This window comes from Schistocerca piceifrons, chromosome 1, assembly GCF_021461385.2.
Source record: "Schistocerca piceifrons isolate TAMUIC-IGC-003096 chromosome 1, iqSchPice1.1, whole genome shotgun sequence".
In the NCBI taxonomy this organism is placed as follows: domain Eukaryota; kingdom Metazoa; phylum Arthropoda; class Insecta; order Orthoptera; family Acrididae; genus Schistocerca; species Schistocerca piceifrons.
In genome coordinates this window covers 626945765-626961866 of record NC_060138.1, presented here as the reverse complement: position 1 = coordinate 626961866, position 16102 = coordinate 626945765, and positions in this window count along the sequence as shown.

Genomic DNA, 16102 nt, shown 5'->3' with positions numbered 1-16102 from the left:
ACAAAAATGAGGCTGCGAAATATTCGGGTGAGTTATCCTCGACATCGTAGCATGCAGACAGAAAGTAGGCCCCATTATATCTCGCGCTGTTTCATTTAATAACAAACCACTCCCGTTTAATTCTAGCCTCTTTTCTGATGTAAGCTTCCCCTGCTCGATGCAGCTATCCACTACCACCATCTCGTCAAAGGTAGAGTACAACCAATGTGCCTCGACCTGCTGAAAGTACAGTTCCAGCTCGATCACTTCTTTATTGAGAGGTAATGGAAATTACCTCTTTTTGTCCCATTAGCAATTTACTGAGCAGGAATCCTGTGGCTCTATTATTAACGTGTTCGGACAGACTGTAGTTTCCCCTTGGTGGCATTTGTGTAGCCTTGCTTCTTCCATTTCTGCAGATCTTCTTTTGCAATTTATAGCAGTATCTGCGTTTTTACTCTTACAAATTTCTTCAGTATCCCCTTTTCAGGTGCTGGTTCCATCACGCTTCCACCACAACGAAGATCAGTAGTCTCGCTATGAGCAGCATCATCTCGCCTTCTCTGCACCTCACCTACAGGTAGGAATAGCTATTGCTTTCCTCCCCTAAGATTCTGTGCTGCTCCGCAGCTGCTTGTACTGATTACACTAAATCTATACCTAACCTAAAAAAATAGTAAATGACCATCTCCTAGGCCTTAATCCATTTGGGTTCCTCGTTAACATTCCTTTCGATACCTTTCTCCTCACTCTCTCTTTCTGGTCCGCATCTCCTATCCCTGGAATAAATTCCGGACTCCCTTGAAAAGACTTCAGCCGCCCTACATGCACAATTATCGTTCTCGTCGGCAACTGAATACTGATATTTAATGGTGACGTAGTCTCTACCACTTGGTATGGCCCCTGACACTTTGCAAAAAACTTCTCTGTCATTCCCTGCGGCGTATACGAAGTTGTGGCATCACCCACTGACCAAACTTATATTGTCGCATTCTTGACGTACACCCCACTGCTTTTTACTGTTTCTCCGGTGCTCGTGTATTTGCCCTCCGTACTCAAATTAGTATCAAGCTATCTTACCGATTGCAACGGCCTTGCCGCAGTGGATACACCGGTTCCCGTCAGATCACCGAAGTTAAGCGCTGTCGGGCGTTGCCGGCACTTGGATGGGTGATCATCCGGGCCGCCATGAGATGTTGCCATTTTTCGGGGTGCACTCAGCCTCGTGATGCCAACTGAGGAGCTACTCGACCGAATAGTAGCGGCTCCGGTCACAGAAAACCATCATAACGACCGGGAGATCGGTGTGCTGACCACCCGCCCCTCCTATTCGCATCCTCAACTGAGGATGACACGGCGGTCGGATGGCCCCGAGGGGCCACTTGTGGCCTGAAGACGAAGTGCTAGTGAGTGCATCTTACCGATTGCCTTACGGAATCTTTCAGTTCCTCCCTTGGCTTGTGGATGGAGAGGACTCGTCCTCAACTTTTTCACATTCGGTAACTTCACAATTCTTTGAACAGATCTGACATGAAGTTGGTTCCCTGGTCTGCTGTTATTGTTCCAGGGACTACAATTGTTCACAAGTGCCTGTGCCACTTCTTCTGCCTGCTGGTGTGGCATTGCAAGCATTTCTACTTATAGTGAAAAATAATCTATGGTAGTGAGTACATTATTATTCACTGCAGGTGTTTCATTGAATGGACGATTTTTGAATGGACCTAAAACATCAGTCCCCAGCAATTCGAAAGATGCTAATGCTTCAGGTAATCTCTGAAATGGTGCTCTTGTTCGACACAAATCCACTCCCTGTGCCCACTGTATGTAATTCCGCACTTAACTGGTTTACGTGCGCCTGCCTATTCCTCCACCAATACTTTTTGCAGCCTCCATGATCTGCTAATGTGTGATCATGAGCTTCTTCTGGCACTCTATTCATTAACTTTCCTGGTACCAAACCGGCGACCCCAACTTGGTTTCCCTGCATAGCAGCCATCCTGCATACAAGGCTGTGACTGCTAAGAATACTGCTTACACTCATCATCCGCTTTTAGCTCAGCTTGCCATTCCTTATGCTCATTAAGCCCAGTTTGCAATGCTCCTACTTTTCTGCTTGAGCCATCTGCATTGCCGTGCTTCCTCCAAGGTTTATGCGTAACTTCGAAATCAAATTCACTTACTCTTACTGCCCATCGTGTCAACCCACCGAAAGAATCCTTTAACCCTAAGAACCATTTTAATGCCACATGATCTGTTATTTTTCTAAACATCTTACCATTCAGATAAAATTGGAAATATGTGATTCCATAAATAAGGCTTAAGATCTCTTTCTCTGATGTGGAATAATTTTAGCTGTCTCGATGAATAAGCTAGCAGGTGTTGTACGCCAGCTACCTCTTGTGACAACGCAAGGCCAAGTTAATGGTTTGATACATCGCATGACGAAACAAATTCTGTACTAAAATCCGGAAATACCAGTATCGGGCTCGATTTTAAGGCTTCTCTTAGTTCCTTAAAAGCATGCTGACACTGTTATGACCACACAAATTTAGTACACTTATTTATCAACGGTCTGGTACTATCTGCAAATACTTTTACGAACCGGCGGTTATAGTTCACGAGTGCGAAGAACGATTGCAACTCCTTTACAGATTTCAGTACAGGAAATTCACTTACAGTTCTAATTAATCTTGGATATGTATTAATCCCATGTTTACTTATGATATGACCTAGGTACACTACTTCTTACACCACAAAATTACACTTTTCAATACTCAATAATAACTTGTCTACTTTCAGCCTTAGGGATACTTCCCTTAATCGCTGCGTATACTGCTTCATATCACTCCCATAAACGATTATGGCATCGAAATACACTGAGCATTTCTGTGGTTTCAAACCTCTGAGTACTCTGCCCAAAAATCTCTGGAACGTTGCACGTATATTTTTTAATCCGAATGGCATTCTTCTGGATCGATAGTATCCCCAAGGTGCCGAAAACGCAGTTTTGCGTCGATCCTGCTCTACTATCTATCTGCTGATAAGCACTCTTGAAATCCATTGTTGAAAAATGGTTGCGTTGCCCTAAATGCTCCAAGGTTACTGTGATGTTTGGCAAAGAGTTGGCGTCCATTATAGTTTTCTCACTTACGTGTCTATGATCACAACAGAACCCATGTTTTCGTGTTCCATCGACTTTTTTTTGGTACAATGACTTTTCCTGTCCCTCATGGACTATTACTTTCTTCACTTATTCCATCTCTCAGCTGTTGATCGATACATTCCTCCAACGTTGACTGTAAATACACTCCTGGAAATTGAAATAAGAACACCGTGAATTCATTGTCCCAGGAAGGGGAAACTTTATTGACACATTCCTGGGGTCAGATACATCACATGATCACACTGACAGAACCACAGGCGCATAGACACAGGCAACAGAGCATGCACAATGTCGGCACTAGTACAGTGTATATCCACCTTTCGCAGCAATGCAGGCTGCTATTCTCCCATGGAGACGATCGTAGAGATGCTGGATGTAGTCCTGTGGAACGGCTTGCCATGCCATTTCCACCTGGCGCCTCAGTTGGACCAGCGTTCGTGCTGGACGTGCAGACCGCGTGAGACGACGCTTCATCCAGTCCCAAACATGCTCAATGGGGACAGATCCGGAGATCTTGCTGGCCAGGGTAGTTGACTTACACCTTCTAGAGCACGTTGGGTGGCACGGGATACATGCGGACGTGCATTGTCCTGTTGGAACAGCAAGTTCCCTTGCCGGTCTAGGAATGGCAGAACGATGGGTTCGATGACGGTTTGGATGTACCGTGCACTATTCAGTGTACCCTCGACGATCACCAGTGGTGTACGGCCAGTGTAGGAGATCGCTCCCCACACCATGATGCCGGGTGTTGGCCCTGTGTGCCTCGGTCGTATGCAGTCCTGATTGTGGCGCTCACCTGCACGGCGCCAAACACGCATACGACCATCATTGGCACCAAGGCAGAAGCGACTCTCATCGCTGAAGACGACACGTCTCCATTCGTCCCTCCATTCACGCCTGTCGCGACACCACTGGAGGCGGGCTGCACGATGTTGGGGTGTGAGCGGAAGACGGCCTAACGGTGTGCGGGACCGTAGCCCAGCTTCATGGAGACGATTGCGAATGGTCCTCGCCGATACCCCAGGAGCAACAGTGTCCCTAATTTGCTGGGAAGTGGCGGTGCGGTCCCCTACGGCACTGCGTAGGATCCTACGGTCTTGGCGTGCATCCGTGCGTCGCTGCGGTCCGGTCCCAGGTCGACGGGCACGTGCACCTTCCGCCGACCACTGGCGACAACATCGATGTACTGTGGAGACCTCACGCCCCACGTGTTGAGCAATTCGGCGGTACGTCCACCCGGCCTCCCGCATGCCCACTATACGCCCTCGCTCAAAGTCCGTCAACTGCACATACGGTTCACGTCCACGCTGTCGCGGCATGCTACCAGTGTTAAAGACTGCGATGGAGCTCCGTATGCCACGGCAAAGTGGCTGACACTGACGGCGGCGGTGCACAAATGCTGCGCAGCTAGCGCCATTCGACGGCCAACACCGCGGTTCCTGGTGTGTCCGCTGTGCCGTGCGTGTGATCATTGCTTGTACAGCCCTCTCGCAGTGTCCGGAGCAAGTATGGTGGGTCTGACACACCGGTGTCAATGTGTTCTTTTTTCCATTTCCAGGAGTGTACTTAGTTATTGCGACCGTATGGGTTGCATGGGAATGTGTCTTTGTATGACGAAGTTAAATATAATCTCTGTCATCCACTCGCCGAAAACCAAAGTTCTGAACTGTTCAGAAGTTCTATATCAGCTCATAGCCCTCAAGTGCTACTGCACAAAAAGATTTACTCACACATTACATAGCACAATGTGACTGGACTTACAAGTTTAACTACGTTTCGTCTATGGGGTGCCAACTCATATTTGTCAAAATGTAACCAATGTTACACAAAAGTATTTAATATAAATGCAGGCAGGATTTGTTACACAAAAATCATGTCCTACTCATGCATTTTTAAAAGTTCGCGTATTCGAGTTTATTTCCAATAAGAACATGGAAAAATCGGGTCATAGTTCATAATAAATTAATTTCAGAGCCTGACCAGGTTTCTTAAGATCCTGGAGGCGGTTTAATAAACCATGATTAAATGCATGAGTTATCTTTAGAAAACAGTTAATGTTCCACAGTACCCAAACTATAAAATTCACAATGCCTATACACAGAAACCATCTAAGTGCTGGTTGTATCACACGCAACCCGAAAAATATCAAGTCCATCAGAAGCCAAAGATTTCTGTGTCCGAAAGTAGGAACTCTGAATAATACACACATACGATCTAGTGGCTATTTCACTGCTCATCAGATGAAACTTTATCGAAACACTGACTAACACAGCGTGACTGCCTCCAACGGCGTCCAAAATGATGCTGTCCACCCAAGAAACCTTGGTCGAGCTCCACCGAAGACAGTTAAACTACTGAACATGGAAAGGGCTGAAATTGTTACTTTTAACCGTACATCAAATCGCACGGAAATTTTCTGAGAAATAGTATTCTGTTATTAGTTTTCTTTTCGCTTCCATAGTTTATCTATAAACAATAATTTCCTCCGTTCTCGGATTTATAAGTGTAAATATCGACAAACAATTCAAACTGTAGATTAAATAAATTCCTGTATACCTAAAGTTCACATTACTGCCCCTAGTTTTAATGTTTCTCTATTTATTTAGTAATAGAATCTGTTTTCATTTACATAAAATCCATTTTTCAGCCTCTCATTTAAATATGTGAATAATGTCAGTAATTCTACAATGATAGTCTGATATAGTTCTACGAGATGTGCCTTGCTTATTGCAGTCGCATAATGCGTTGACGACATATTCACTTTTACATTTCAGGAATTATTTACAGCATTTGATTTACGATAACTCATGAACTAATGCTGATATAAAAGGTGCGTCCTCACACGCGTAGTCATCCATCTCTTCCGCTTCAGATGAATCTGCGGGCTCTTCAGTGACACATGTGGTTCAATATTTATTAATTTTGGGGGTAAGCTTAAATTCTGTACCGGACGCAAAAAGCCGCCATTATAAACGAGCAGCCATTGTGCTGCGCAATGAGTAAGTTTTCCCTATTCCGTGGTCATCTTAGCGGTCAGTAGAAGTCCAGAGACAACCTCATCTGTGGAGCGTAGTGTGAAACTGGCCCTCCATGTGCTCCTGTCAAGCTGATTTCAGCTGTCAACCCGAATATCACCCAATCTTAGCCGACACTTGTGCGCACAACGTCACGTGTTTGTGACTGAGTAAAGTGTATCTTATCTTTACAATAGGCTGTCATGTTACAATATTCTGTATGGTTTGAGGTAGACGAGTGATTCATTTCCTGGTGGTATGCCCTGTTTAACAGGCGAGCAGTAAAATCTTATTTATGGTGACTACGTTATTTTTATCTCTTTTTCTCTGAATTCAGGATTCGCTGCCACAAGGTAGTACAGGCACTGCCATTGTTTTATACAGTTTCAGTTTTGTGGCTATGCTAACTTTAAAAAATAAAGTTTCGTTCATAGTTCCAGATATGTGTTGAAATTTGTTGGTTTTGTTTTGGATGTCTTTGTCTACGTCCAGTTCTATGTCGCTCCCTAAACAACTGAAACTGGAGACCTGCTCAAATACCTTGTTTTGGGCAACAACTGTTTATCGAACTGGGAATTTTCCGAGGTAGACCATAATTTTTGTCTTAGTAGCAGATATTTTTAGATTGTAATGTTTTCTTTAGAACATATACAGCTTATACAGTGTTGTAAGTCTGCGTCTGTATTTTGCAATACAGATACATCATTGCATTCAGCATAACATTTAGATGGCAGTTCGTTCTCGGCTGTGTACCTTCATTAATTACTTCTGCCTGTTTCTTACGAGATCTTCAATGTAGACATTAAGCAGAGCCTGTGTCATGGTTTATCCCTGTTGACACCTTGGTTTGTTATTGTCTCATATGTTTTTGAAGTTCCTGTATTTAATATTTTTTTGGTGTGTTCATATGTGCCTTTGATTAACTGTATAAAATGCATGAGTATCTTCGCTTGCCCGTTATTATACATAGTCTTATTCTGATGATAGGGTGAAAGACTCTTTAGAATTCAATGACTTCCCGCCGTTTTATAAAATTCTCTTGAAAGTGAAAAATTGTCTCTACACTTTGCACTTTCCTAAACCAATTGCGCTTTTTTCTCAACCATGCGTCTTTTATTAATTGCAAGCGACTATTCATAATTTTTGAGTAAGTTTTACAAATTGTATTCGTAATACTTACACCCCTGTAATTGAGACAGCCATTTCTTTGGCCCTTTTTGAAAATCTACATCATACTCCACAAACCGCCTAATTGTCTGTGACGGAGGTTACTCCTGAAACCACTAACTGGTCACGTGTTCCACTCGCAAATCGCGCGTGGGAAGAAAGATTGTTGGTAAACCTTCATATTGGCTCTAATTTCACGAAATTTCTCGTTGTGGTCATTACACGAGATATAAGCGGTAGGAAGCAGTATATTGCCCGACTCTTCCTAGAAAGTGTTGCCTCTCTTTTTCGGATAATCAGGGATGTAGCCAGCATTTGTAAAATAAATGTTACAGTCTTAGTTCGCACAGTGTCTCTCCATACTTAACACGTTCAATAGTTATTCCATCTGGGCCGCAGCTTTTGCGACTTTTCAAAATTTTCGGAACCCGTTGAACCTCATCTAGGGTTACTGAATCAATCGTCTTGTTATAGTACATGCCAGACATTCTGTATTCATTACAGCATTTACGCAATGCGATGAATTTTTATAACGTTTTATTCACTCTTCTTCTTTAATTATGTTAATTCTAGGATTATCTTTACTGATAGATTTAGGTTTTGTAACATTTTTATGCGATGTTCTGTTTTCATGCAAATAATATTCGATATCTGTAATTAGTTTGTCCCAAAAGCCCTGATGTAATATCCTTATTATCTGCTTAGGATAGCTCCGCTTTTTCTTTATACTGTTGCTCTTATGTTTTTGTGTTGTCTTTTGTAGCAGGAGTTGATAACACTATCGTTTTTCATTCACAGATTCTTCAGTGTCTGTATTCCAAATTTCTAACCTTCTTCTCCTTCTCAACTTCTGCTTCTTATCAAATGCTTCAAAAGCTGCTCTTTGCATACCGTCTGTCCATTCTGAATTCACATGTGACAACTCTCTCGTTTACTTAGCTATAGTTTAGTATCACATTCTTCCATTTATTACTAACTGTTTTGAGGGGTTCCATTATATATAATTGTATAATATTTATATGCTACTGTCCTCTTTAGTTCCTTTTTATTTTATGTTATGGTCACTACATCAATTTTAGGTTCTTTTAATATCTTATTTAGTTCTACTACTTTGTCCCCGGACCTCTCACAATTCGATATTCCTATCTTTGCTTGATTTATCGTTCCCAGCCCTTTGTCTTTAATTTCTCGTCAAGATCACTCTCCAAACCATATGTCTGGCTTTTCCCTGTGAAACATCCAGGTTTGTTGTTTTTTTTTTTTTTCAGAACAGATTACCAGCCTCTCGCCAGTTCAGTCTAATGAAGGGTGACAGCTCTCTGCCTTCAAACCGACAATTATGAGAAAAATCAGAACATGCAGTAGGGAGGTTTAGAAGGACAGGCATCAAGCAGAAATCAGAATTTCCGGTCGTTACTACAGCCGTCCTCCATACTCACACCTTTTAGGAGCAGTAAGCATGAGCTGTTGATGTAGTCACTGAGATGAGAGCGATTGAAAGTTAGTTAAATTGCATCAGGGTTTAACTGGGCAATTTTAACATTCACAGTCAGCTAGATGCGCCCATCGTGCACTTTGATGAGTCAATTAGTATTCATACTTGCTTTACCTAGGTTCTTCCTTTAAATTATTAATCGCTTGCGCATTTGTTGGCCATAACAATGACGTTGTTTCATATTAAGCTTTCATGTGTCTACTCGCATGTGTCAATTAAATTACATTATTTTGCCCATTTATTAAATGTATATAAGTTTGATTCAGAGGGTAAATAATTTATTTGATGTCTTACAGTAATAAACTAAACTGTTATAGTGACCAATAGTTTCATTTTGTAGTCAGATGTGTCTCTTCATTAATTTATCTGTTTGAGGTGTGGTACCCATATTTCCATTCTTAATTGGGCCACCCCCAAGTAATTCTCATTTAATAAGACATTGTCCATTGTGCGGCATTGTTTCTCTTAAATTTACATGATATAATGGATAGCCTTTCTTCCTTGTAGGTCACCAGAGGTTGGTATTGTAGCATCTTAGTGGTATGCTAAGCAACTCAACTGGCGCCTTACCTAGGAATCTGTAAACCCTCAGCCAGGATTTTCGAAACCTGGAACCCTCTGGTTTACGTAGTGAAATTTTATAGATCAGCGACTCTTACAACTTGACTCATTTACTTACTGATCACATTTTACCCAGGAAAGTGTAGACAGGTGCAACAATAATAACAGAATTTCAAGAATTTGATCAGCAAATCTTGCTACATGAATCATTTGCTTATTGATAGTATTTTAACCAGGCAAGTTTAGACAAACATAAAAATAGTAACAGAACTTCATTAATTTAAATTAATTATAAACTGCTTGCACTGTTCTAGTTTGTGTGTCTCTTATAGGAAAGGCTAGTAAGTAGAGACCGTTTTGTCCTGAATTTCGACACCGCATTTATTTTGGGAAATACTGAACCTGTTTGTGTTTTTGGTAGGATTTCATTGTGTTTAGAGGTGTGTCTAGATTAGAAATTTGTTTATTCAGGGGAAGTCTTTTGTTTGTATCAGTGTTTAATTATACCAAGGTTAGCCCATGCTCGTGCACCTAGTTTAGAGAAGATGAGTACAACTGCTGGGGCGGAAGTTAGTCACAGTGTAACTCTAAACTGCGAACCTAACATTGAAGTCATGCAAGACAGTTCACAAAGTACTAAGGCTAGAGAAAGACATGAGAGTAATTTCGAAGGGAGGTAGTGACAGACAGTGAATTAAAAACCACGCGGTTAAAGAGGGAACAATCCGAAGCTGAATCACTGTGTAAAGAGAATGTGACAATGTCATAGGAAATGGACAAGTCGCCGCGCGGGATTAGCCGAGCGGTCTTAGGCGCTGCAGTCATGAACTGTGCGGCTGGTCCTGGCGGAGGTTCGAGTCCTCCCTCGGGCATGGATGTGTGTGTTTGTCCTTAGGATCATTTAGGTTATGTAGTGTGTAAGCTTAGGGACTGATGACCTTAGCCGTTAAGTCCCATAAGATTTCACACACATTTGAACATTTGAATGGACAAGTCGGTGGTCACTGGACGCGAGGCTGTGATACAGGGTGTTACCGATAGCATGCCGTTTTCTTCTTCACAGCAAACTTTTGATCTCCAGTCTTTCTTAATCAAAACGCCAATAGAAAACAAGCGTAAGTACGAGAAGAACGATCTACATCATAACAGTGCATAGAGCAGCAGAAAAGTGCACAAGCATTCAATAAAAGGTCAGACGAGCAACATTGCAAGGCGGATGACAGTTATAAAAACACGGAACATTTTTCAAAAAAGCGGAGGAGAACTTTTCGACACTTAAATTAATAAACAGCAGGATGAAAAGAACGATGTGCGATTCCAAAAGATAGAAGAACAGTTCGAGGAACGCAAAGAACATTTAGAGAAGAGAGAATGGCAGTTAACAGGGGGGTGACGGGAGGATGGTAGAAATGGATAAATAGATGAGAGAAGAAATTAAAAATCCAAGATCAGGCGATACAGATAACTGAGGAACAAATCAGTGTCTCATCATCATCATCATCATAATTTAAGATTGATTATGCCTTTCAGCGTTCAGTCTGGAGCATAGTCCCCCTTATAAAATTCCTCTATGATCCCCTATTCAGTGCTAACATTGATGCCTCTTCAGATGTTAAGCCTATTACTTCAAAATCATTCTTAACCGAATCCAGGTACCTTCTCCTTGGTCTACGCCGACTCCTCCTACGCTCTACTGCTGAACCCATGAGTCTCTTGGGTAACCTTGCTTCTCCCATGCGTGTAACATGCCCCCACCATCTAAGCCTGTTCGCCCTGACTGCTACATTCCCAGTTTTTCTTTGATTTCCTCATCGTGGACACCCTCCTGCCATTGTTCTCATCTACTAGTACCTGCAATCATCCTAGCTACTTTCATATCCGTAACCTCAACCTTATTGATAAGGTAACCTGAATCCACCCAGCTTTCGCTCCCATACAACAAAGTTGGTCGAAAGATTGAATGGTGCACGGATAACTTAGTCTTGGTACTGACTTCCTTCTTGTAGAAGAGAGTAGATCGTAGGTGAGCGCTCACTGCATTAGCTTTGCTACACCTCGCTTCCAGTTCTTTCACTATGTTGCCATCCTGTGAGGATATGCATCTTAAGTACTTGAAACCGCCCACCTGTTCTAACTTTGTTCCTCCTATTTGGCACTCAATCCGTTTATATCTCTTTCCCACTGCCATTACATTCGTTTTGGAGATGTTAATCTTCATACCATAGTCCATACATTTCTGATCTAGCTCTGAAATATTACTTTGCAAACTTTCAATTGTATCTGCCATCACAACTAAGTAATCCGTATATGCGAGACTGCTTATTTTGTGTTCACATATCTTAATCTCAGCCAGTCAGTTTATTGTTTTCAACATATGATCCATAAATAATATGAACAACAGTGGAGACAGGTTGCCGCCTTGTCTTACCCCTCAAACTACTCTGAACCATGAACTCAGTTTACCGTCAGCTCTAACTGCTGCCTGACTATCTGTGTAAAGACCTTTAATTGCTTGCAAAAGCTTATCTCCTATTCCATAATCTCGTAGAACAGACAATAACTTCCTTCTAGGAATCAGGTCATATGCTTTTTCTAGATCTATAAAGGATGATACAATTCCCTGTTCCACATGTAACACTTCTCCATTATTTGCCGTAAGCTAAAGATCTGGTCCTGACAACCTCTAAGAGGCCTAAACCCACACTGATTTTCATCCAATTGGTCCTCAACTAATACCTGCACTTTTCTTTCAACAATACCTGAGAAGATTTTACCCACAACGCTGATTAAAGAGATACCTTTGTAGTTGTTACAATATTTTCTGTTTCCATGTTTAAAGATTGATGTGATTACTGCTTTCGTCCAGTCTGATGGAACCTGTCCCGACTCCCACGCCATTTCAATTATCCTATGTAGCCATTTAAGACCTGGCATTCCACTGTATTTGATGAGTTCCGACTTAATTTCATCCACCCCAGCCGCTTTATTGCACTGCAATCTATTGACCATTTTCTCCACTTCCTCAAATGTGATCCTATTTTCATCATCATTTCTATCCCATTGTACATCGAAATCTGAAACATTACTGATCGTATTTTCACCTATATTGAGCAAATCTTCAAAATATTCCCTCCATCTGCCCAAGGCATCAACAGGATTCACCAGCAGTTTTCCTGACCTGTCCATAATACTTGTCATTTCCTTCTTACCTCCCTTTCTAAGACTGCTAATTACACTCCAGAATGGTTTTCCAGCAGCTTGACCCAAAGTCTCCAACCTGTTTCCAAAGTCTTCCCAAGATTTCTTCTTGGATGCTGAAATTATCTGTTTGGCTTTGTTTCTTTCTTCAACATAACTTTCTCTGTCTACCTGAGTTCTAGCATGTAGCCATTTTTGATACGCCATCTTTTTCCTTTTACAGGCTGCCTTGATTGTGTCATTCCACCAAGCTGTTTGCTTCATCCTACCTTTACACACTACTGTTCCAAGACATTCTTTAGCCACTTCTAGTACTGTGTCCCTGTACCTTGTCCACTCCTTTTCCAATGACTGTAATTGACTACATTCAACTAACTGGTAACTTTCTGAGATCACTGTTATGTACTTGTGCCTGATTTCCTTATCCTGAAGTTTCTCCACTCTTATCCTCCTACATATGGACCTGACCTGCTGCACTTTCGGCCACACAATACCAATTTCACTGCAGATTAAATAGTGATCAGTGTCATAAAAGAATCCCCTGAATACACGTGTGTCCCTCACAGCCTTCCTGAATCCCTGGTATGTTATTATATAATCAATGACGGATCTGGTTCCCCTGCCTTCCCAAGTATACCGGTGAATGTTCTTACGTTTAAAAAAGGAATTTGTGATTACTAAGCCCATACTGGCACAGAAATCCAAGAGTTGTCTCCCGTTCCTGTTGGCCTCCATATCCTCTCCAAATTTACCCATAACCTTTTCATACCCTTTTGTTCGATTTCCAATCCTGGCATTAAAATCACCCATGAGCAGAACACTGTCCTAGTCCTTTACTCTAACAACTACGTCACTGAGTGCGTCATAAAAACTATCCATCTTATCTTTATCTGTCCCTTCACAATGCGAATATACTGACACAATCCTAATTTTCTTGTTAGACCCTGTCAAATCTATCCACATCAGTCGTTCGTTTACGTACCTTATTGCAACTACGCTGGATTCAATTTCTTTCCTGAAGTAAAGCCCTACACCCCATTGTGCTATTCCTGTTTTGACTCCTGACAGGTAAACCTTGTATTCTCCCATTTCCTCTTCTTTCTCAGCCCTTACCCGAATGTCAATAACAGCTAAAACGTCCAACCCCATCTTACTTGCAGCCTCTGCCAACTCTACCTTCTTCCCAGAGTAGCCCCCATTGATATTAATAGCTCCCCATCTCGTTACCATTCGTTTGCCGAGTCGTATCTTAGAAGTCCCTGGTTTGTCAATTAGAGGTGGGACTCCGTCACCTCCAAAGGTCCGACGCACTTTGCTCTGATTGTTGCCAGCATCATATTTAAAGTACCACGGAAGCAGATTGCCAGCCTTACTTGCCCCGGGTCCCATTGGGTTTTACCCCTAACGGTTGAGGGACTAACCGGTGGAGTCTGCAACAGAGAATTAGGAACGCTAGCTCAGGCGATGAAGGGCATAACTGATGAATTGTGCAAAGACCTTGATGTCATTAAAGTACGGAAAGATGTAGTAACGGTCGACTAACGCAACAAACAAGAAGAGTAGTTGTTACACAGATATGCCAGTTTGGATAGGACCATTCCTGTTAACTTGAAGGATCTGGACCATTCCCCTTAACTTGAAGGATCAGGAGGGGATAACTGTGTTGTTCAAAAATTCAAAATAATATATGCAGACTTGAACAATCGGAATCGAGAATCGCTTACAGAATTGTTTAAAGAGAGAGAATGTAATAGTGGTTCAGGAAACAGTACGAGGATCGGAGAACCGTTAATTAGTGAAGAAGATGGGTTGAAGGGAGGATCTCCATTAATTAACAGACAGGCTCTGCCGTATACACGACGATCCTGTACCGCCATCTATGGATGTACAATCAGCTGTACCAGTAGGAATAGATTATCAGCCAGTTGGAGAAGAAATTAGAAAACATTTTGTTTCAGTACAGAAGTACACATTGTTCCAGAACAGACTGAACATTCTGCATCTAAAAATTTAGATCTAGCAGTTCCAGGACAGTCTTCCAAAGTTATGGTCCACCGGATAAAAAATCAGTTTCATTTGCGCGCAATCTTCGAGAAGACGCAGTTGCCACCAAGCGTGTGATCGCGGCATAATGCAGGACTTCTGAGGAATTTAAAGCGGCGTTTCTCCACAAATTTTGGCCAAAAGGAATGTGAGAAAGCGTGAAACTAGGCATTTTGATTGTGGAGTGTTATGCAGGATAGAAGTTTCATAGACCAACTCAATGTTCCAAACAATGGTAAACCAGTTGTTGGATGCAACATTTGAGTAGAAAGAGTTGATACCGGCCTGCCAAAGTTACCGAATAGGATTCAGGAAGCTAGTACATTGGCCAGTCATAGTATGAATTCCGCAGGAGACTTCTTATGTTTACTTGACGAGCTTTCTTCTGATCATGAAGTTGATGTTAGAGAACCGATGAGCTTTGTGCAAACACTGTGGGACGCAAAAGGCTGGACCATCGAATGCGAACTGGTGAGTGAGGCATCTATCACGCAAAAGCGGAAACGAAAAGCACAGGAACAATCAGCGTGGTTGATGGGCGCTGAGGTATTGGGCAGATGAGACAGGAAATTATGCAGGAAGCGATGAACAGAGAAGAGAGGGTGCAGAAGTCGTAGCAGCACGCGACCCACATCCGTGATGTAATTTACAAGGAGAAGAGAGAATTATGGGGCGGAACTGACTAGCGGCTGAGACTTTCTATCTATCTATCGCTTGAGCCTTATCCCGCAGGTATGCAGGGTCAGCCATCGTTAATCGGATTTGGCATGTTAATGTTTAAGGGGTGGCCGGCTGACCTTCCTGCCGCCACCCCGTACCCACCCCCCCACCCCACCCCACCCCAGGACTGCGTCGAGTGTAATCCATGGAATAGTGCGAATGTGTTCAGGTGTCTGCGAGCCGTGTAACTGAGGCGGAACATGGGGACCAGCCCGCTATTCACGTAGCGGGATGTGGAAAACCGCCTAAAAACCACATCCAGGCTGGCCAGCACATCGGTCCTCGGCGTTAATCCGCCGGGCGGATTCGATCCGGGGCCGGCGCGCCTACCCGAGTCCAGGAAGCAGCGCGTTAGCACTCTCGGCTAGCCTGGCGGGTCTGACTAGCGGCTGAGACTCCGACTTCGCAATTAGACGGGATTCAACTTCCAGCAGACTTACTTCTAAAGCTTTTGAGTCACCAGTCTTCTCACGTGATTGATGCAGCCCACCACGAATTCTTTTCCAATGCTAACTTTTTCATCACAGACAAGCAATTGCAACCTACGTCTTCAATTACTTGCTGGATGTATTGCAATCTATGTCTTCTTCTACAGTTTTTACGCTCTATTGCTCCTACTTTCACTACGGCAATTATTCCGTGGTGTCTTAACATGTGTTCTATCATCCTGTCCCTTCTTCTTGTCAGTGTTTTCCATATCTTTCTTCCCTCGCTGGTTCTGTAAAGAAACTCCTCATTTCCTTACCTTAACAGTCCACCCAA